The 24045-nt window shown below is 46.1% G+C and overlaps 1 protein-coding gene across 2 annotated transcripts in view; it reads right to left on the reverse strand.

Annotated features, from left to right (window-relative positions):
• The window catches only part of TBC1D2 (TBC1 domain family member 2), a 511011-nt gene extending 487274 nt beyond the window's left edge, over window positions 1-23737 (reverse strand). Inside the window, exon 1 of one of the 2 annotated variants that reach the window (XM_078676557.1) lies at window positions 23166-23737. The gene's annotated coding sequence lies outside the window, so the exon portion shown is untranslated. The remainder of the gene's footprint in view (window positions 1-23165) is intronic. The other variant, XM_078676558.1, reaches the window with a different exon arrangement.
• Between the last annotated feature and the right edge of the window lie 308 nt (window positions 23738-24045).

The raw sequence follows: 24045 nt of genomic DNA on the forward strand, positions 1-24045 counted from the left end.
GCAGGGTATTCCCAGACGTGGGCCCCTTGCTAACTTTGCCACTGGATTCAAGCTAGCCTGTCTGATGAGGGGTGTTATCCCAAAACCGATCCCAGGATGCTTGTTTCCTGTTCAGGGAAGACCTGGCTTGGCAGTTCGGGCTGGACTGTGCCCATGAGGCACAGGGTCAAAGACTGATTTGCATATATCTGGGTCTGAACTGAGGGGCGAAGTGAGCTAAAGAGGGATGATGGATTCAACCCAGATCTGTGACTGGGGGTGACTGTCTGAAAATTTTCCGTGCACCGTCCATCGTCTCCTTGTGTTTGGTTTGTTAGCCCTAGGTTGGCAGGTTATGCACAGACTTGGGTCCCTTCCTCACTTTGCCACTGGATTCAAGCTAGCCTGGCTGATGAGGGGTGTTATCCCTAAACCGGCCCCAGGGTGCTTGTTTCCGGTTCAGGGAAGACCTGGCTTGGCAGTTCGGGCTGGACTGTTCCCATGAGGCACAGGGTCACAGACTGATTTGCATGTAGCTGGATCTGAACTGAGAAGGCGTAGTGAGCTAAAGAGCAATGATGGATTCAACCCAGATCTGTGACTGGGGATGAGTGTCAGAAAAGATTCCGTGCTCCGTCCATCATCTCCTTGTGTTTGCTTTGTTCACCCTAAGTTGGTAGGGTATGCCCAGACGTGGGTCCCTTGCTCACTTTGCCACTGGGTTCAAGCTACCCTGGCTGATGAAGGATGTTACCCCGAAACTGGTCCCAGGATGCTTGTTTCCGGCTCAGGGAAGACCTGGCTTGGCAGTTCGGGTTAGACTGTTTACATGATGCACAGGGTCAAGACTGATTTGCTTATAGCTGGGTCTGAACTGAGGTGGCGAAGTGAGCTAAAGAACGATGATGGATTCAACCCAGATTTGTGACTGGGTGGGAGTGTCTGAAAAGTTTCAGCACTCCGTCCATCATCTCCTTGTGTTTGCATTGAGAAGAATGTAGCAGAGCTACTGTGATGGCAGGTCAACTGGTGATGCACCTTCGATGTATCAACAAGCAGGTAGGTCCAGATCTCCTACCGGTTATTAAGCCACTTTTTGGTGATTTTTTTTTTTGAGTCCTCTGTTTCAGGTTTTGGCTGTAAAAGCACCCTTAGCACCGCTTCCAAAGAACCAAGACTGGGTGGGCACGACTTAGGAGGTCAGGACTCATTATAGGCAGAGCCCTTGTGCAAGGTTTAAGGTCTGTGAACCTTGCTATGTCACTGTCACGCTCACAGGAGGCCATCCAATTCCAATTAGCCATTGGAGTCACTCGGGCAGCCCTGAGATCAAGTGGCAAGGCAGGCCTTAAGTAGCAGAGCAGCCTTCTGAGGGTACAAAGTAAGCGTGTTTATCAAAAGGAGGGAAGAGGAATAATTGTCCTATCGGTTCCCCAGAGCATATCAATTTTAATCAAAATGGATAGGACACTTGTAACCACTTTGCCAGGAGATATATGTTGAAAAACCCTCATAAACGCCGTGTTTCTCGAGTAGCGGTTTATCTTATTCTCCGCCCCACACTAGCGTTGTGGCATTAGTCATAGGGTTTGACAACTTGTATCATACCAGCCTCACCCGAGGCAATCTCTGGTGTATCGTGGCAGTATCCAGAGATCTCCAGATGTTACCCCACTGGTAGGTTGTTAAAAAAGGTAAAAATAGTCTCCAATCAACAACCTAATCTTTATTCACGTCGTTGGACAACTATAGTAAAAAGAATTTGTGGGTATGCTCTCAGGACTGAGTGAAGGGTCCCTAGCATATCTCTTCAATTAAGTACGTCAATTGAAGAGATATGCTTTTACCTTTTTTAACAACCTACCAGTGGGGTAACATCTGGAGATCTCTGGATGCAGTGATGTTGAACATTTCTACTTTCAGACTTTGTCACTTTTTTGAGATTTGAACATCTCCAGCAGGACAAATCGGTCCTGCCTCAAAGGTCCTGCTGATCAGGATGTGCTGCTGCTGAGAAGAATGTAAAAAGAACAATTGATGGACAGAATGCAGAAGAATGAGATACATTCACCCCAGTACAGAGATCTGGGCCAAAATCCATAGTTTTTTTGCTCACCATGTTATTCCAGTTTGGACCCAGTCATATGCAAATCAGTCTTGACCTTGCGCCCAATGGGAACAGTCCATCCCGAACTGCCAGGCCAGGTCCTCCCTGGACTGGAAACAGGAATCCTAGGACCAGTTTCGGGCTTTCAGCCAGGTATGCTTGACTCCAGATGCATGGAGAGCATGAGACCCATGTCTGGGCATACCCGTCCCACTCGGGGTGACAAATGCGAAAACAAAAGAACAATTGATCGACAGAATGCAGAACAATGTCATACATTCACCTCAGTACAGAGATCTGGGCCTAAATCAATCGTTTTTTGCTCACCATGCCATTCAAATTTGGACCCATCCCGAACTGCTGATGATGTAGATAGATTCAACCCAGATCTGTGACTGGGGGTGAGTGTCTGAAAAGTTTCAGCGCTCCATCCATCATCTCCTTGTGTTTGCTTTGTTCACCCTAAGTTGGCAGGGTATGCCCAGATGTGGGTCCCTTGCTCACTTTGCCACTGAATTCAAGCTAGCTTGGCTGATGAGGCGTGTTAGCCCTAAACCGGTCCCAGGATGCTTGTTTCCGGTTCAGGGAAGACCTGGCTTGGCAGTTCGGGCTGGACTGTTCCCATGAGGCACAGGGTCGCAGACTGATTTGCATATAGCTGGATCTGAACTGAGGAGGCGCAGTGAGCTAAAGAGCGATGATGGATTCCACTCAGATCTGTGACTGGGGGTGAGTGTCTGAAAAGATTCCGTGGTCCGTCCATCATCTCCTTGTGTTTGCTTTGTCCACCCTAAGTTGGCAGGGTATGCCCAGACGTGGGTCCCTTGCTCACTTTCCCACTGGATTCAGGCTAGCCTGGCTGATGAGGGGTGTTATCCCAAAACCGGTTCCAGGATGCTTGCTTCCCGTCCAGGGGGTGAGTGTCTGAAAAGTTTCGGTGCTCCGTCCATCATCTCCTTGTGTTTGCTTTGTTCACCCTAAGTTGGCAGGGTATTCCCAGACGTGGGCCCCTTGCTAACTTTGCCACTGGATTCAAGCTAGCCTGTCTGATGAGGGGTGTTATCCCAAAACCGATCCCAGGATGCTTGTTTCCTGTTCAGGGAAGACCTGGCTTGGCAGTTCGGGCTGGACTGTGCCCATGAGGCACAGGGTCAAAGACTGATTTGCATATATCTGGGTCTGAACTGAGGGGCGAAGTGAGCTAAAGAGGGATGATGGATTCAACCCAGATCTGTGACTGGGGGTGACTGTCTGAAAATTTTCCGTGCACCGTCCATCGTCTCCTTGTGTTTGGTTTGTTAGCCCTAGGTTGGCAGGTTATGCACAGACTTGGGTCCCTTGCTCACTTTGCCACTGGGTTCAAGCTAGCCTGGCTGATGAAGGATGTTACCCCGAAACTGGTCCCAGGATGCTTGTTTCCGGCTCAGGGAAGACCTGGCTTGGCAGTTCGGGCTGGACTGTTTACATGATGCACAGGGTCAAGACTGATTTGCTTATAGCTGGGTCTGAACTGAGGTGGCGAAGTGAGCTAAAGAGGGATGATGGATTCAACCCAGATCTGTGACTGGGGGTGACTGTCTGAAAATTTTCCGTGCACCGTCCATCGTCTCCTTGTGTTTGGTTTGTTAGCCCTAAGTTGGCAGGTTATGCACAGACTTGGGTCCCTTCCTCACTTTGCCACTGGATTCAAGCTAGCCTGGCTGATGAGGGGTGTTATCCCTAAACCGGCCCCAGGGTGCTTGTTTCCGGTTCAGGGAAGACCTGGCTTGGCAGTTCGGGCTGGACTTATCCCATGAGGCACAGGGTCACAGACTGATTTGCATGTAGCTGGATCTGAACTGAGAAGGCGTAGTGAGCTAAAGAGCAATGATGGATTCAACCCAGATCTGTGACTGGGGATGAGTGTCAGAAAAGATTCCGTGCTCCGTCCATCATCTCCTTGTGTTTGCTTTGTTCACCCTAAGTTGGTAGGGTATGCCCAGACGTGGGTCCCTTGCTCACTTTGCCACTGGGTTCAAGCTAGCCTGGCTGATGAAGGATGTTACCCCGAAACTGGTCCCAGGATGCTTGTTTCCGGCTCAGGGAAGACCTGGCTTGGCAGTTCGGGCTGGACTGTTTACATGATGCACAGGGTCAAGACTGATTTGCTTATAGCTGGGTCTGAACTGAGGTGGCGAAGTGAGCTAAAGAACGATGATGGATTCAACCCAGATTTGTGACTGGGTGGGAGTGTCTGAAAAGTTTCAGCACTCCGTCCATCATCTCCTTGTGTTTGCACTGAGAAGAATGTAGCAGAGCTACTGTGATGGCAGGTCAACTGGTGATGCACCTTCGATGTATCAACAAGCAGGTAGGTCCAGATCTCCTACCGGTTATTAAGCCACTTTTTGGTTATTTTTTTTTTGAGTCCTCTGTTTCAGGTTTTGGCTGTAAAAGCACCCTTAGCACCGCTTCCAAAGAACCAAGACTGGGTGGGCACGACTTAGGAGGTCAGGACTCATTACAGGCAGAGCCCTTGTGCAAGGTTTAAGGTCTGTGAACCTTGCTATGTCACTGTCACGCTCACAGGAGGCCATCCAATTCCAATTAGCCATTGGAGTCACTCGGGCAGCCCTGAGATCAAGTGGCAAGGCAGACCTTAAGTAGCAGAGCAGCCTTCTGAGGGTACAAAGTAAGCGTGTTTATCAAAAGGAGGGAAGAGGAATAATTGTCCTATCGGGTCCCCAGAGCATATCAATTTTAATCAAAATGGATAGGACACTTGTAACCACTTTGCCAGGAGATATATGTTGAAAAACCCTCATAAACGCCGTGTTTCTCGAGTAGCGGTTTATCTTATTCTCCGCCCCACACTAGCGTTGTGGCATTAGTCATAGGGTTTGACAACTTGTATCATACCAGCCTCACCCGAGGCAATCTCTGGTGTATCGTGGCAGTATCCAGAGATCTCCAGATGTTACCCCACTGGTAGGTTGTTAAAAAAGGTAAAAATAGTCTCCAATCAACAACCTAATCTTTATTCACGTCGTTGGACAACTATAGTAAAAAGAATTTGTGGGTATGCTCTCAGGACTGAGTGAAGGGTCCCTAGCATATCTCTTCAATTAAGTACGTCAATTGAAGAGATATGCTTTTACCTTTTTTAACAACCTACCAGTGGGGTAACATCTGGAGATCTCTGGATACTGCCACGATACACCAGAGATTGCCTCGGTGAGGCTGGTATGATACAAGTTGTCAAACCCTATGACTAATGCCACAACGCTAGTGTGGGGCGGAGAAAAAGATAAACCGCTACTCGAGAAACACAGTGTTTATGAGGGTTTTTCAACATATATCTCCTGGCAAAGTGGTTACAAGTGTCCTATCCATTTTGATTAAAATTGGTACAAAGTAAGCTTCAAGCAGCTGGGAAATCCCCTGGCAGCATCAGGGCAGTCATCTGAGGTACAAAGCAATCCTTTTGGGGCTTTGCTGCAGGTCCATGAGTGTACTGAAAAGTTGGTCTGAGGGTCCAATAGTTATACCTGGTGCCATCATGTAAAGTGTGCAACACTTATAGACTATCCCCACATCTGGTTCTGGTGATTTCCTTCCTCCTACTGAGCAGGCTCCAAGTAGTCTAGGGTGACAAAAGTCTGATGTCAAGTTCCTTTGTTAGTGTGCTAGAAGCAGTCCTTTGTAATGAAAGTGGGGCAGGGAGCAGCTCCACCACACCCATCCAGAAAGGATGGCCCATCTTGCCAACACCTAAAACCCCTTTGTCTCTCTGGCTGGGAGGAATACACAACGGCCAACTGCCAAGTATTCACAGACATGTGACCCAGAACACAGGCTGTAGGTACCAATTGGTTAGGACAAGAAAACACCAACTTTCTAAAAGTGAAATTTTCAGAACAGGGACTTAAAATTCGACTTTACTAATGAGGAAGTTTTTAAGTTACAGTTATTTGAAGGCCAAACATGACATTTCACTTGTTCCGAATCAGAAGTTGACACTTAATAAGAGTAGTAAGATAACTGATTGTTATCCTATGAGAGAGGTGGGCCTCACAGTAGTGAAACACAGATTTGGAAATGTTTTCACCACCAGGACATGCAAAACTGAAAAAACACATGGTCTACCTTTTAATTACAAAGCATCCTGCCCCATGTGCAGGTTAGGGCCTACCTAAGGGGTGGCATATGTATTAATAAAAAGGGAAGTTTCGGTCTGGAAAAATGTTTGTTTTGCCAGGTCAAATTGACGGTTTAAAACTGCACACAGGCTGCAATGGCAGATCTGAGACATGATTTAATGGGCTACTTAAGTGAGTGGCACAATAGGTGCTGTAGGCCAAGTAGTAGTATTTAAATTACAGGCTCTGGATACATGTAGTACCGCTTTAATAGGGACTAATATGTAAATCAAATGTGACAATTAGGTGTAAGCCAATTTTACCAAGTTTAAAGGAGTGAGCACAAGCACTTTAACACTGGTTAGCAGTGGTAAAGTGCACCCTGGTCCCAAAGCCAACAAAAACTAATTTCAGTAAATGGGAATAGAAGGCACAAAGGTTTGGGGGGACCCTGAAGAGAGGGCCAAGTCCAACAGTTTGTCATAGCAAAACATGCAAAAATCAGTGAAGAAAAGCTTACGTTAAATTATGTCACAATGTAGTACTGAGACCCACAGATTACAAACATAGTTATAAAACATTTCAGATATCTTTAATAATAATTTAGTGGAAGAAACATTGCGCTTACAATCCAAAACCTAAAAACCACTGAAAATACGAAGTTATTTCTAAGTAATCAACCTTAACATCGCCACGTTGCACTGTTCATTATAAGTAAGCTAGCATTTGACAGTCTGTAACTACTACTACTTGTGCTGCAGCAAAGCCCAGGAACCATGCAAAGCAGAGACATGCAGACACGTATGTTTGGTTGGAAGGTATGATGTAGAATGTCCGATGTGGGAAAAGATGGGTGCAGCACTTTAAGTCCTGACGCATAGTCTAGTGATCTTGTGGTAAACATCACTGATGGTATGAGCACCAATATTTATAAGGTATGTGAGAAGTGACAGGATTTGCTTCATTCACCTTTGTTTGAACATATCGCATAGATGAATCATCTCATAGAAAGCATGTTTTTAATTAGACTTGAGAACACATAGTGATCTGAAGCTTGAAGGGCTATGTTTTAAGGTCCTCATTAAGGTGAGGTAGGTTTTTGGTTTTAATATCTAGATGGGGAGGAAGTTCCAAAGTCTGCAGGCTTCAACTGTGCATGAAAGAACTCCAGGCCAGGCTTTATTCAAGTGTGGTACTTTAATCTGCAACAGGGTGTTGGGACAGAGGCCGCATCTAGTGCGGCAGGTCTGGAATTTTTGTTGAGAGTGCTGTGTGCACTAAGTGCAGAAGTTTTATTGTTATCCTGTGAGATACTAAAAGTGCAAAGTCATCATGGCTGAGGTAGTGTGATCCCAGTGTATAAGGTATAGTATGACCATTGTATTTTGCTCCCATTTCAATTGGTTTCAGATGATTTTTGAATTCATAAGTAGAGGCCATTTGCATAGTCCAGAGAAGTGAGTAGAATAGCAAAAATTGCCTTGAACTCTGTGCCGGATTCATAGGCGCAGGAATATTGATTTTCGGATTCTGGACGTATTCTTACAGGATTTCCCAACAAATGTGCATCCAAGAAGATTTCAAAGTGTTTTGAGATGTCCACTGAGAGAGGTGCTGGTCACAAATCTGTGGGCATGCGGAGATCTCGTATTGGTAGTCAACATCCATATCTGAAGAGTTTAGCCTTGTCTGGGCTGACTTTAACACAGTTAGTGATCTCCTAATCTCTTATGTTGACAAGTCAGAGTGTCAGTCTGGAAACCAAGGTGTATTACATATGATGGAACTTGACAATAACCTGTGTATTATCAGCATAATTGAAGAAAGTAAGAATTAAAATGATCCAAGTGGAAAAGGCTGAGGTAGATGTCAAAGAGCAGTGAAGATCTGGCTGAGTAACATCAGTGTACAAGCTACACGGTACAGAGGAATGTAGTGGTATGGAGATGATGTGGTTCCATCATGTAGGAAGGCGGCAATCCAAACAATTGCTTTATTGTGAATGTCTACATTCCAGAGTGTGCTCAGTGGTGTTAGTGTTAGACTGAATCAAATGCAGCTAAGGTCTAACAAGATCTTTGCTGCCTAATTTGAATGAGCTAATGTTCTGATCTAATCCATTTTAGAGATTAGTACACATTCTATCTCTACGTAAGAGTGAAAACAAGCTTGTGCTTCTAAGAAAGTGGCATTCTTTTCACTAAACCCCAGCAACTACATGTAGGCCAATGTTCTGATAGGTTGGTCAGGAGGTATCTGTTTGCTATTTTTCTGTAGCGGGCTAGTTTACTAGCATTCAAACTTGGATTTTTTGACAACTTTTTATGAACGAACATTTGAGCTAATTTGGCATAGTGCCCGTAGAAAGTGAAGCATTGACTACAACCCGTACAGCTTCTTTATTCACTTTAATATATATGATAGCCTTAAAAATTGCTGGCAGGTGGATATGTGCCAGTGAGGATCTAGATTTTTCTGCTGAGAGATAATTAGTTGTTGAAAGGATTGTTTCAATGTGGGAGGGATTATCTTGAAGGTGCTTCCTTCAGTTTTCCAAGTGTGCAAGTCTGTTAAAAAATAAAGGATGATCAGTGGTATGTTTGAGCTAACGAAAGGGCTCAGTTTTTTACCTTTTCCACAAAACGAGCAGCCAGGGTGGGCATCGCAGAAATTAAGAAAAGAAAGGGGCACAATTAAAATAGCCTCCATGTTCCTGAATTGAGACAATTTAGAAGATCTCCTTTACAGGGCAAGTTGCAAAGGAGAGGCGAGAGTAGGATTTCTATTTTTCTTCTCTCATGGTTGTCCAATGGAAGTAAAGTCGACAGATGTATCGATTCCTGCTGTCTAATCTAGATATTTTCTCCAAATTCCTTTGAGAGCTTTATTCCCAGTTTTAAGTAATGCAAACTCTTTGGTGAATCATTTAGCTGAAGGGGTGCAAGTTGAGTGAAGTTTTTTTGTCTGTGGGATAGTAGTGTTGAGGGCATCCTACAGCTATTCATTTAGTTTTTGAGGGACTGATGTCAAGCAACTGATGTGGTCGGGCTGGCCCAGTGGTCGAAGTGAGCAGGATCGGCATTGCACGGCGTACCCCTACTGTTTAAATTTAATAGAAACTGTTCCCTTACTTTTTTATTTTAAAAATTCGTCCCCAGACGGCAGAAATAGCCAAGGCCTATAGATAAGGCTTGGCTGCTCGTGGCCGTTCGGGCGCAGGCGGGTGAGCAGAGAAGGAAAAGGACTCTGTCTCTTCCTTCTTGCCCAGAGAAGGAAGTATCCACTCTTCCTGTTCTGCCTCTGGCAGCTGCCCCCGCCTCTTGCTGTCTCTGTCTCGCTTCTCCTCACATCCTGAAAACCTGTGACTTCAAAAAACGTACCGTAACCCATTTTCTCTCTTTTCCTTCATTCGTTCCCCTATTAAATGGATCCAAAAACATAAGAAACACATTTGCTGGAAATGTCATCTTTTTTTAGCCGAAGATGTGGATTTATTAAAAAAATATATAGAGGTAAGTAATACATCACTGACAAAGCTGAACCAAAACGGTGGCAGAATGAATACATATTCAAGTAAAAACATATTTCTACTTGGTAAATTTTCTAAATGTAATGCAAGTTAAAATGGGCATTCTCGTACTCATTTCAAAATCAGTGTTACTTAAACTACTGTCGTCAAAACTTTCATGCGACTTAGTAAGAAAAGAAACCAACTTCATACAATTTTAAAGTAACTTGTAAACTAAAGGTTTGGTCGAGCAAAAAAAAAGAATAATAAAACAGCAAAATTAGGATGTGTGTAGACCTCAGGAGTCTAAATAATGTAATATGGGTGGATAGGCAACCGTTGCCCAATATCAATGAGATACTGACAAAAGTGGGTGGTTCTAATGTGTTTAGTGTCATGGATTTATCTGCTGCATATCATCAGATAATGCTTCATGAGGAGTGTAGGCACCTTACATCATTTGTCACTCCAATAGGTGTTTACAGATTCATCAGAATGCCCTTTGGTTTAGCAAGTGCTGCTGCTTGTTTCCAGAGGGTTATGAAAAATGTATTATCAGGTATTGATTCCGTCCTCTTTTTTCAGGATGACATTTTAGTGTATGGTAAAGATGGGAGCGAGCATGATGAGATTTTATTCAGAGTGTTATCAAAGTTAGATGAATGTGGTTTAACCCTGAGTCGTGAAAAATGCAAGTTTAGGCTCAACTCTGTGTCTTATCTTGGTCATTCAATTTCTGGGGAGGGTATCAGCCCCAAGGTTGATTTGATCGAGGCAATTTTACAAGCCCCAACTTCATGCAATAAAGACCAAGTAAAATCCTTCAATGGATTGGCTGAGTACTACTCCAAATTTATTTGTAATTTTGCGAGTGTTATGCAACCTATTAGACTTCTTTTAAAAAAGGGTGCCATCTTTAAATGGGACTGTGAGTGTGCCAAGGCTTTTGGTTTTGTAAAATCGGAAATTGCCAAAATGCCAACTTTAGGACATTTCGATGTTAGTAAGAAGACAATTTTGACTTCGGATGCAAGTTTGAAGGGATTGGGTGCTGTCCTTTCTCAAATTGTTGATGGTAATGAGAGAGTAATAGGTTTTGCTTCTAGGGCACTTAAGGGGGCTGAAGAGCGTTACTCAGTGATAGAGAGAGAGGCTCTTGCTTGTTATTGGGCCATTAATCACTTTAGGTTTTACTTATGGGGTTTATCATTTATTGTACGGTCTGATCATAAGCCTCTTGTACAATTGTTTGCGTGTCGGAATGTTGAGTGCACAACTCCCAGGATCAAGAGATGGGTTGAGGGACTCATGGGGTACAATTTTTGTGTGGAATACTTACCAGGCCTTAGGAATGTTCCTGCTGATTTTCTTTCAAGGTTACCATTGGAAAAGGTTTTCGTACATGATTCGGATTTAGTACAGCATAGTGTCTCGTGGGTGAAAGAATCAGCGATAAATGAAGAAGAGTGGAAGAATTGTTTTTCAAATGATTTAGCTAGAGTGGAAGTCATGGATTTTACCATAAATGGTTGGCTGATGTTAAAAGATGTTAGTGATGTGGCTAGAGGTTATTGGAATGTTAGGGACGAACTGCACATTACTCAAGGTGAGTTGTTTCGGGGAGATAGATTGCTTCCTCCTTTGTTGATGAGAGAGAAGATAATAAATTTGGCACATGAGGGACATCTTGGACGCAGCCTTACCAAAGCTAGAGTTAGAGAGTCATATTGGTGGCCGGAATTAGACCGTGAGGTGGAGTCTGTTGTCAAAGATTGCAACATTTGTGCATGAAATGATAAGTCAAGGAAAGTGAGGGTCACCCCACTTTCACCTGTTGCAATTCCAGAACGTCCTTGGTCGAAATTAGCAGTGGACATTGTTGGTCCTTTTGATAATTTAGCGCCTTCTGAGAGATTTGTTGTGGTTTTAGTGGACTATACGTCAAAATGGTTATCTGCATGTTGTATGAGTTCTGTTTTGAGCAAAAATGTTATTGAGTTTATGAAAGATGCCTTTGCATGTGAAGGGGTTCCTGACATCCTAGTGTCTGACAACGGGGTACAATTTACATCGAAGGAGATGACCAGTTTTTTTTAAAGATTTGTCCATTACCCATCACAAAACTGCACTTTATGCTCCCCAGGCCAATGGCCTGGTTGAGAGCATGAATAGGTTAATTAGAGCTTGTGCTCAGAATGCTTTTGAATCAAAGGTTGCTCTCAAACCCATTCTTAGAGAAAAACTTTGGGCGCACAGGAACACTCCTAACAGAGTGACGGGCATCTCACCCTTTAAGTGTTTGAAGGGGAGGGTGGCTGGTTCAAAGTTGAATCCCTTATGGTTGAGTGTGAAAGACAGGGGTTGTGTTGTAAATAGTGGGAGAGTAAAAAGTTATCAAAATAATTACAAAAGGAGATTTGATTTAATAAAAGGTGCGAAAAAAATGTTTTGGAAGGTGGGTGATTCTGTTTTTATAAAGAAAGCAGTGTGGTCACCAAAAGGTGAATCAAAGTATTTTGGACCAAAAAGAATTGTTGAAGTTATGAGAAATGTTGTTAGGCTTGAAGGGGGTGATGTATAGAGCATGTCTCGTTTATCGCATTGTGCTAGGGAGGATGGTAGGAGGGTTTGTTCTGACAATTTTGTGAAAAAGAATGGTTTTAATAATTTGTTGCAGAACATCTCTTCACGCAGCACAATAATTAGAAGACCTCCTTTGTATTTACAAGATTATTGTGTCAAATGATTCTTTGTTCTATTATCATACAGTTGTCATGTTTTCTTGCTTATATTTTTGTTGTTTTCTTTTTGCATTGCCTTTTAGTTTAGTTCAGTTATTTTTGTTTTGATTTTATCTGTTTTATTATAATAAGGGAGATGTGTTGTAATTTCTCCTTTAAATGCAGAATTCTTATAAAGAATGTTGGGTTGGGGTTTGGGAATGTTTGTGTTTAAGTCAGGCAGTTGTATCCTTGACTTGGCTGCTGGAATACTTGCCTCCCTGGTGAGGTTATAATAAAGCCTGTTCCTGTTTATTCAATCTGGCTGCTGACCTTACATTACTCCTCTCTTGTTTTCTCTTCTTCTTCCTCCTCTCCAGCTCTCCTGTACCTCCTTTGAAACCTCAAATGATTCTGGGACAATTAAGGTCAGACCACACTCATTAGGACGGTTAATCCCATGATTTTTCCTTTGTGCAACTTTTGAATGGTTCCTGCCATTTGTGTCCCTAAACCGAGCCCTGGGAGAAAGCTATTTGGGAAGGTGGAGTTTTTGCACGGTGAAAGAACAAATATGGCACAGAACTTCCATAGAGACGGTTTGCCGGGCTCCAGCGGCCTCGGCTGATTAAAGTCGCCTGAAAGGAGGAGAGCCGAGGTTCGAAAAAAATGAACATGTAGGAAGTAATTCGCGGAGTGAATCACCTTTCCAACCAGCACTCTTCCCCCACTCCCTCCCCCCGCCTGTGCTGCGGGAGTTCAGATTTAACTGAACCTAGTTACTGCCCATCTCCGCCCTCATGTTTACATTTTCCCTGGCTTGCGGTGCTCAAGACCCCAACCCCGGAAGGATGAGGGCTGGCAGTTGGCTCCGCCGGGATCCTGAAGTGTGACCGCAGATGTCAGCAGCGAGCGTCTCTTTCAAGTTGCACTGCTGCAGAGTTCGGATTTATTTGTTCGGTGAGGGCTAGCAAGGTCGGGCAGAGAAATAGAGTACAGCACCATGGACCCCCGCCGTTACAGCGCAGCGCTGGCCTTGCTGAGCCACGCGCTGCTCTGTTATAGGGCACCGACTTTTCAGTTGATCTATTGGTCAACCTGAAGTCCGCAGGACCATAACTCCCAGAATGCACAGGCGTTACTATGGCCCAGAGCAATGTTACTTAAGATACAAAGCCCGGAAGGATGAGGGCTGGCAGTTGGCCCTGCAAGGATCCTGAAGAGTGACCTGCAGTGACCGCAGATGTCAGCAGTGAGTGCCGAACCGCCGCGCCCTCACGGGGGGCAGGTACAAGCAGCTAGGGTGGCTCAGGACTGGGTCCTTCTCAGGCCTGTCCCAGGGCAAAGGGCCACTCCCTCCACACCGGAGGCATAAGGGCTGGGCACACAGGGCTCGGGGGGGGGGGGGGGGGGGGGGGGAGAGTGCAGGTGTGAAAGCGCTGCCATGTGGACTGTGCTGTGCGGGGCTCCTGCTTCACGTGCCCGGGGTTGTTTTGCCCTAAGCAGGGCAGCCGCCGGCTCCGAGGGTCAATCACGTCTCGGCGGGCAGTCTATTTTTTTATTTGCTAGTTTCACACACTTGAGGTGGGAGATGTAGTGCAGCTGGGTTAGATACTCCCCCCCCACACACGCGCACACACACACTACCTTCCTTCCCTGAGGGGCAAAGCAATAAAGTAACTCCATGTCAGCAAGGGTTGGGATGCTCCAGATCCGGGCTTTTCTTTCAGTGGATCCATTGGTCAACCCGAAGTCAGCAGGACCATAACTCCCAGAATGCACAGTACTGTGATACTTAGCAGCAGCAGGTGGCGGTAATGTTTCAACCCCCGGGCTGTCAGTACCACCTTTTGGGAAAAGCATATGTCGCCTTTTGTGGCCATGTATTTCTGGTAGTGAACTGTGTTTAAAACGGAGAGCGTCTCGGATTACACTTCTGCTAGGTGCTATGAACAACAGGCGTCACTATGGCCCAGAGCGATGGTGCTCAAGATACCAACCCCGGAAAGATGAAGCCTGGAAGTTGGCCCCACCGGGATCCTAAAGTGTGACCTGCTGTGACCGCATATGTCAGCAGCGAGCGCCGAACCGCTGCGCCCACACGGTGGGCTGGTACAAGCAGCTAGGGTGGCTCGGGACTGGCTCCTTCCCGGGCCAGGGTGCAGGGCCACTCCCTTCACACAGGAGGCATAAGGGCCGGGCACACGGGCTCCGGGGGGAAGAGTGCGGGTGTCTAAGCGCTGCCATGTGGACTCTCGCCGTGTGCTGTGCGGGGCTCCTGCTTCATGTGCCTGGGGTTGTTTTGCCCTATGCTGGGCATCCGCCGGCTCCAAGGGTCCATCACGTCTCGGCGGGCAGTCTATTGTTTAAAGCTAGTTTCACACACTCAGGGGTGAGAGATGTATTGCAGCTGGGTTAGATACTCCCTCCCCCTCCCCCCCACACACACACTACCCTCCTCCCCTGAGGGGCAAAGCAATAAAGTAACTCCATGTCAGCAAGGGCGGGATGCTCCAGATCAAGGCTTTTCTTTCAGTGGATCCATTGGTCAACCCGAAGTCAGCAGGACCATAACTCCCAGAATGCAGAGTACTGGTAAACAAACATCTTGCACTGTATCCTGGTGACACGTGGTCATGTGATACTTATCAGCAGCAGGGGGCTGTAATGTTTCAACCCCCGGGCTGTCAATACCACCTTTTGGGAAAAGCATGAGTCGTCTTTTTTAGCCATGTATTTCAGGTAGTGAACTGTGTTTAAAACAGAGAGCGTCTTGTATTACACTTCTGTTGCTAGGTGCTACGAACACCAGGCGTTACTATGGCCCAGAGCGATGGTGCTCAAGATACCAACCCCGGAAGGATGAGGGCTGGGAGTTGGCCCCGCCGAGATCCTGAAGTGTGACCTGCGGTGACCGTAGATGTCAGCATTGAGCGCCGAACCGCCGCGACCACATGGTGGGCAGGTACAAGCAGCTAAGATAGCTCGGGACTGGCTCCTTCCCAGGCCTGGCCTAGGGCGCAGGGCCACTCCACGGGGTTCCGGAGGGGAAGAGTGCCTGTGTCTAAATGCTGCCATGTGGACTCTCGCCGTTTGCTGTGCGAGGCTCCTTCCTGCTCCAGGCTACCACCGCCGCAGTCCAGGAGGCCTCGTCTAACATATAAGTCTGCCTTTCCCCCTCCCCACTACCCCACCTCCCCGGATGTATGTCGTTAGCACGCATGCTTTTACAACGCATGCCTTTACCACGCAACTTTTACAACGCAAGTCATTACAACGACTTGGGTTGGGGGGCGCTGGATAGTGAATAGTTTCATTTACTATTCCAACTCCAGTCCCCCTGGATAGTAGGGAAGGTGTTGGATAGTAAATTAAACTATTCCCTATCCTAGAGCGCCCCCCAGCGCAAGTCGTTGTAACAACTTGCATTGTAAAAGTTGCATGGTAAAGGTAGTTCGTTGTAAAAGTTGCGTTGTAAGCGCTGTTCACCCACCTCCCCACTGCTCTCGGTACTGAAGCGGCCTGTGACCATGTAGGGGAGCTCCGTCAGTGCACATCAGCCCTGTGCTCACCACTGCACACAGCTACGTCAGTGCAGATCTACCCTGACCACCAGCATCATGTGCTCACCACTGCACACAGCTCCGTCAGTGCACATCTACCCTGACCACCAGCATCATGTGCTCACCACTGCACACAGCTCCATCAGTTCACCTCAACCCTGTCCTGTGCTCACAACTGCACACAGCTGTCAGTGCACCTCAGCCCTGACCACCAGCATCAAGCGCTCACCACTGCACACAGTTGCGTCAGCGCACATCTACCCTGACCACCAGCATTATATGCTCACCACTGCACACAGCTCCATCAGTTCACCTCAGCCCTGTCCTGCGCTCACAACTGCACACAGCTGTCAGTGCATCTCAGCCCTGATCACCAGCATCAAGCGCTCACCACTGCCCACAGCTGCGTCAGCGCACATCTACCCTGACCACCAGCATATTGTGCTCACCACTGCACACAGCTCTGTCAGTTCACTTAAGCCCTGCCCTGTGCTCACAACTGCACACAGCTATCAGTGCACCTCAGCCCTGACCACCAGCATCAAGCGCTCACCACTGCACACAGCTTCGTCAGTGCACCTCAGCCCTGACCAGTGCTCACCACTGCACACAGCTCGGGTAATGCCCCTCAGCCCTGACCAGTGCTCACCACTGCACACAGCTCTGTCAATGCACCTTAGCCCTGACCAGGGCTCACCACTGCACACAGCTGCGTCAGCGCACATCTACCCTGACCACCAGCATCATGTGCTCACCACTGCACACAGCTCCATCAGTTCACCTCAGCCCTGTCCTGTGCTCACAACTGCACACAGCTATCAGTGCACCTCAGCCCTGACCACCAGCATCAAGCGCTCACCACTGCACACAGCTGCGTCAGCGCACATCTACCCTGACCACCAGCATCATGTGCTCACCATTGCACACAGCTCTGTCAGTTCACTTCAGCCCTGCCCTGTGCTCACAACTGCACACAGCTCTCAGTGCACCTCAGACCTGACCACCAGCATCAAGCGCTCACCACTGCACACAGCTCCGTCAGTGCACCTCAGCCCTGACCAGTGCTCACCACTGCACACAGCTCCGTCAATGCACCTCAGCCCTGACCAGTGCTCACCACTGCACACAGCTGCGTCAGTGCAAATCTACCCTGACCACCTGCATCATGTGCTCACCACTGCACATAGCTGCGTCAGTGCACATCTACCCTGACCACCAGCATCATGTGCTCACCACTGCACACAGCTCTGTCAGTGCACCTCAGCCCTGACCAGTGCTCACCACTGCACACAGCATAGTCAATGCACATCTACCCTGACCACAAGCATCATGTGCTCACCACTGCACACAGCTCCGTCAGCGCACCTCAGCCCTGACCACTGCTCACCACTGCACACAGCTGCGTCAGTGCACATCTACCCTGACCACCAGCATCATTTGCTCACCACTGCACACAGCTCTGTCAGTGCACCTCAGCCCTGACCAGTGCTCACCACTGCACACAGCTGTCAGTGCACCTCAGCCCTGACCAGTGCTCACCACTGCACACAGCTGCGTCAGTGCACATCTTCCCTGAACACCAGCATCATGTGCTCACCACTGCACACAGCTTCGTCAGCGCACCTCAGCCCTGACCAGTGCTCACCGCTGCACACAGCTGCATCAGTGCACATCTACTCTCACCACCAGCATCATGTGCTCACCACTGCACACAGCTCTGTCAGTGCACATCAGCCCTGACCAGTGCTCACCACAGCACACAGCTCTGTCAGTGCACCTCAGCCCTGACCAGTGCTCACCACCCCACCGGATTCATGCATCCTGTTGTATCTCGTCCTGCACCCCACACTATTCTTGCACAGGCAGCGAAATGAAATGCAATAGGTCACGCATTTGCGAGACATTAAGCTATTGGCATTGAAATGACAATGCCATTTTTTTCTTGCCTCTGTTCCCTGCTTGTCATTCATTTTTTTTTCTTGCCTCTGTTCCCTGCTTGTCATTTGTGTTTTCTTGCCTCTGTTGTTTGTTGCCTCTGTTCCCTGGCTGTGCGCGTGTTTGTTGCCTCTGTTCCCTGGCTGTGCGTGTGTTTTCTTGTTGCCTGTGTTCCCTGGCTGTGCGCGTGTTTTCTTGTTGCCTCTGTTCCCTGGCTGTGCTCGTGTTTTCTTCTTGCCTCTGTTCCCTGGCTGTGCACCTGTTTGTTGCCTCTGTTCCCTAGCTGTGCTCGTGTTTGTTGCCTCTGTTCCCTAGCTGTGCTCGTGTTTGTTGACTCTGTTCCCTGGCTGTGCTCATGTTTGTTGCCTCTGTTGCCTGGCTGTGCTCGTCTTTTCTTGCCACTGTTCCCTGGCTGTGCTCGTGTTTTCTTCTTGCCTCTATTCCCTGGCTGTGCACGTGTTTGTTGCCTCTGTTCCCTAGCTGCGCTCGTGTTTGTTGCCTCTGTTCCCTGGCTGCGCTCATGTTTGTTGCCTCTGTTACCTGGCTGTGCTCGTCTTTTCTTGCCTCTGTGCCCTGACTGTGCTCGTGTTTTTTTCTTGCCTTTGTTCCCTGGCTGTGCTTGTGTTTTCTTCTTGCCTCTGTTCTTTGACTGTGCTCGTGGTTTCTACTTGCCTCTGTTCCCTGGCTGTGCTTGTGTTTGTTGCCTCTGTTCCCTAGCTGTGCTCGTGTTTTCTTGCCTTTGTTCCCTGGCTGTGCTCGATTGTGTGTGTGGCTCTCTGTGTCTGTGAGTGAGTGCGTGGCTCTGTGTGTGCGTGTGTGTTGCTCTGTTTGTGTGTGTGGCTCTGTGTTTGTGTGTGTGGCTCTGTGTGTGTGTGACTCTGTGTGTGTGTGTGTGTGTGAGGCTCTGTGTGTGTGTGGCTCTCTGTGTCTGTATGTATGTGGCTCTGTGTGTGCGTGTGTGTGGCTCTGTGTGTGTGTGGCTCTCTCTTTGTGTGTGTGTGTGGCTCTCTGTGTGTGTGGCTCTGTGTGTGTGTGGCTGTGTGTGTGGCTCTGTGTGTGTGGCTCTGTGTGTGTGTGTGTGTAGCTCACTGTGTGTGTGTGTCTCTGTGTGTGTGTGTGGCTGTGTGTGTGTGTGTGTGTGTGACTCTGTGTGTGTGTGTGCGGCCTCTCTGTGTGTGTGTGGCTCTCTGTGTGTGGCTCTCTCTGTGTGTGTGGCTGTGTGTGTGTGTGGCTCTGTGTGTGTGTGTGTGGTTGTGTGTGTGTGTGTGTGTGTGTGTGTGTGGCTCTGTGTGTGGCTCTGTGTGTGTGTGTGTGTGTGGCTCTGGGTGTGTGTGTGTGTGTGTGTGTGTGGCTCTGTGGGTGTGTGTGGCTTTCTGTGTGTGTGGCTCTGTGTCCGCTAATACTCTCTACTACTCTCTAATGCTCACCTATTGCCATTGTAAATGACAATACCATTTATTTATGTTTTTTTTTAAAAATGCCATTTGCAATGCCAATAGCTCTAACTTTAACAAAGCCGAGGCCATTGCATTGTAAATGCTTGTTTGTTATGTCAGATAGACACCTTGGTGTGAAGGTTTCTGCACTGCACACAAACAAACAATCACAGTTCAAAATAGTACCCTTTGTAAACATACAATCTAAATAACTGCTGACACAAACCTTCCAGCACACACCTTGCACCTTATCAAGACCAGATAAAAATCGCCTTGACTTTTTATTTATTCCTTCTTCCGCAGCTGATCCTCTGGCACAAGACAATGCTTCTTGGTCAAAGCTTTGATAAAAGCCTCTGATAACGTAGCACGTGCTCCAGGCTCCTCGCCTGGGTGCGTGAGTTGTTTTTACAAGAACTGAATTGCCATAGCCTCTCATGACCTCAAACGATCTTACAGATGACATAAAATATCACATCACTATTATGACATCATAACATACATTTAGAGAAAGAAGATGGCTGACATCACACTCCTGTATTCTCATCCACATTCTTTGTAATGGGAAGGCTTTACCACCACTTTTACTAGGCAGGTGTTTTCACACAGGCTACATATCTACATTTCCAAAGACAGAAGACAAACGTGGAAAAGAAAAAATAATAATTTGCAGCATCAGTGATATCATCATTGAAGCAGAGACATGGGACTTCAACAGTAATGTAATTGATTATGCCATTTGCAATGTCATGTATGACATCTGATTTCATAAGTAGTGCTTTAGTTAGCTTCAAGATGCTGTAGAGAACCATAGTTTGGGAATGTATACGTTTTGTTTAGATTTTGGATCATAGCAAGCCTTCAACTGAAGCTTTTTCAGGGAATCGCAAAGGTGTGTAATGAGGAAAATTGACAAGGAACTGATGTTATAGTAATTACTAAAAAATATATATATATATGACAAGATGGTGTAATATTTCTCTGGATAAAGTATCCAGTTGTACATTAGAAAAATACTGCAAGTAGCCAAAGAGTTAGTTTGAAAGGTCATGGAGCTCTTCTGTGACTTGCAATATTCTTATAATGTGTGGCGGGTGGCAGATTGATCCTTATAATGCACTGGCACGTCTTCACCCTATCCACAAACCATAAACAGACCCTTGGTGTTTTGCTATTTTAGAAGAAATATGTGGCAATGTTGGAGACTTGAAGAATATAAGCGGAATCTGGAGTGCAAAATTAAACACACCAAAAAAGCAGTTAGCAATTTGCTGCAAAAAAAACAGATATTAGAATCTCCTTAATATTAGGTTTAAAAAATGTTGCACCTCAGAACGCGTAGAAACACACAGACCAGTAATGACCTATAGAGTGCAAAAAATAAGACATCGCATACGTCACAATTCGCCTGCAGTAAGGAAATTACAGAAAGGCTTTTATTAGTAGAAGGCACGCTCTTGTGTATTATAGTTCTTTCACATATGGAACTACCAGTCAACCACTAATACTTCGGCTATGCTACATGCCACTCACATTGCTCAAAGCACCATGTCGCTAGAGTATACCCAATGTGTACTACAGACACCAGCAGTCAAGAAACATAATAAAAAAGCATCTAAAAACAGAACATGAAAAAACAGTATTCTTCCCCTTCCTGCACTTCATACATCACAGAGAATGAAAACATGCCTTTATGGGATGACCCAGAATCTTCAGATTTTAGGAACATTCCCTGTCCTGGAATGAAGTTCTACCTTTATTCAGTGCGGCACATTTGCAGAATGTTTTCCACAAACAAAGTGACGCTTTAAAGCAAAATGAACTCATACTTCTAAGCGTTCAATAATGAGTGTAGCACAAGCACATCTGTGCTTAGTTCAGCAGAGTGATAATTGTGCTACAGGGCTTTAATCGGGATGTAAAAATGTGGAGGGGGTCTCTAAAAGGGTGTGGCCTATGTAAATAAGGGTATGCCTTGACAGTGTACAATGTGCATAGTGTGCTGCTCAAGTAGTATCTTGCTGCTTAGCTGTACTTTCTTTATTGCATCCAGGTATTTATACACCAACAGACATACACCTACAACAATGCACATACAAGGGGACTCCCTGCAAAGGTGAATGTTTCTGAGGCAGGGACACAATAACTAGAATTTAAATCCTAAGGCAACCATTCCATATATATATATACTAACATATTATTCCATAATGAACAGAGCTCGTCAACACATTAGTGTAAAACATTATCAAAATTATTTTATTATTCACATACAACTGAGACAGACAATTAACATGTACATACATATGCCTACAATTAAGCTCTAAAACAATACGATCCACTCATCCACATCCTAATCCTGAATACAGTCTGTCAAAAAGAGGCCCATAAACCGACACCGTGTCCTCCATGCAGTCGGAAATATATTGATATGAAAGTATATTTTTTAAAAGACATTCTCTATCAGGATCTATTAAATAAGAAGACACTGATTGATACATATAATTGAACTCATTGAGAGATTATTGAATACATTTCATGTATGTGTATGGGTTATGATAGATGTGATAGATGTGGATTGTATTGTTTTAGACCTTCACTTTACGACCCCCCACACAAAACACACCTACTAACTTAAGCACTGCATTTTTCCATCTACTTACACCTGTCAATATTTTGACAGCTGTGCACCTCCTCCACACATATTTGCATGCAATAACAGTTGCAACTGACATACGTGGCCATTGCTCTGTGCGCTCTGCAGAGAGGCCATGGACTGGATGGCCGCGTGGAACACCTCCTTGGCCCAGTGACAGGAACTGTCACAAAATCGCACTTCCGCTTCAACTCCAGGACACTCAGTGGTAGTCCATAATAAACACATGGATGCGACTTAATACAAAGTATTCCCTATACAATGGTATTATGCTGCAAAAAAAACTACAGAAATATAACAAACAAGAATGAATAAACGCTCCTAGGGAATGGAAGACTAAGTAAAACACGTGCAATATAAACAGAAACTAAATCGCAGATTTAGATTACATTCATTGTTCAGAAATAGAGCAGTGCGTGTCTGTAAAATTAGGGACATGATCATAAGGCCCATAAGTGACACCAGTTTCAAAGCTAACATTTAATTACAACCTGGTTTGAGACCCGGAGGGACCACCCACTTACACCCTTGCTTTAGCTGTCTTGGGGCTTGTTAACAAGCCCCTTGCGCCGTCGGTACGTCGGCTTTTTCCCCATATTAAAATTGACGCACCTGCGGCGCAAGGTGCTTGTAAATAAGCCCCAATGGAGTCTGACACCCACCAAAATCACCAGAGTCAAATTTATGACACTCCACACAGAGGCCAAAGATTGAATGAACATACATACAGCCTGTTTTAAATAAACACCTGCTCAAGTATGGTGACCACAACTGCGCCCTGGGCACAAACTACAATACTAGTTGAACTAGTTTGTGCTTCCGATACATTCCCTTTTACAGGCGCTAATTTCAGGCCCCGAGCTAAATCAGTTTGCTCGCAGAATGCACTTGGAAAAAAAGACTCGCACTTTAAACTATACACTCGACCCTGTCATTGATTACAAAGATGCAATCTTTAAGGAACAGCTAGTGTTTATTTAGTCCTGCAGCTTAGTAACACCATTGCATCTTGAATAAATAAACAGTCTGTACTTTAGCATTATTAGATAACTAAACGAGTGCATAATACTTCATGCTGAATCTTAAAACAACCCAATGTCACGAGAGTGATAGAACCGCGTGAGCGTCTGTCTGTGCGGACTTTACCTTGATGCAGAGTGCGTTGAGACACTGCGACTTTTCATTATCTCGAGAATCGCCGCTCGGGACCTTCCAGCAGGGTCTCTGCTGTCGGAGAGCTCCTCGGAATGTGTTTTCTCGCAGCCGATCCCAGTTTCATGCTCCAACTTGTCACCTGTGCGCTGGAAGTTGCTCCCTCCGAGTTACACACCGCGGCTGCCCACACACCGGAGGAGTCATGTTCTTTGAAAGGAAACTCTAGACAGTGCCCACCCTCTGCCAGCCTCGAACCACCCGTTCCTGTCTCAAGACAACAGGTTGCAGCGTCAGCAGGGCTCCGAGTCCACACCACAGGCTGAGCTCAGACTCGTAGCACACACCTCTTGGAATGCAACTCACACCCCGAAGAAACCACTCACAACCAGGAAACATCACCCGCGGACTGTACCATTCTGCACAGTCAGATCTCGTGACCAGATTAAACTCAATCTAACCGCTTAAACTGCATGAACACAAAGGAAGCCTGACAAAATAGATTTTTCAGTTTGCACTCATTAAACGAGTGTCAAATAGAATCTAAGCGGAAGCAAAGTTCAACTGACTTGCGGGAAATATTTTTTTCTACTAGTTTGTTTGACTCGAATGTTTCTTAAAACCGGGCACGATGTAGCGCCATCTGGTGGTCAAGGTGATGCTCCACGTGTTTTCCACAATATTTGCTCGTTGTCATAAATACAATTCGCTTCTTCTACAATCAAATTCACCCCATTAATTTGGCAGCGTATTTTTTAGTACGTATGCGTCTATTACCATGTTAGAAATACTTGCACTGTTGCAAAATATAGGGAAACGCCATTATGCACTGTTTTTTCTTTGTAATACGATTGGAAACTGAACATACTCAAGA

This window comes from Lissotriton helveticus, chromosome 2_1 (genome assembly GCF_964261635.1).
Source record: "Lissotriton helveticus chromosome 2_1, aLisHel1.1, whole genome shotgun sequence".
NCBI classification, from domain to species: Eukaryota; Metazoa; Chordata; class Amphibia; order Caudata; family Salamandridae; genus Lissotriton; species Lissotriton helveticus.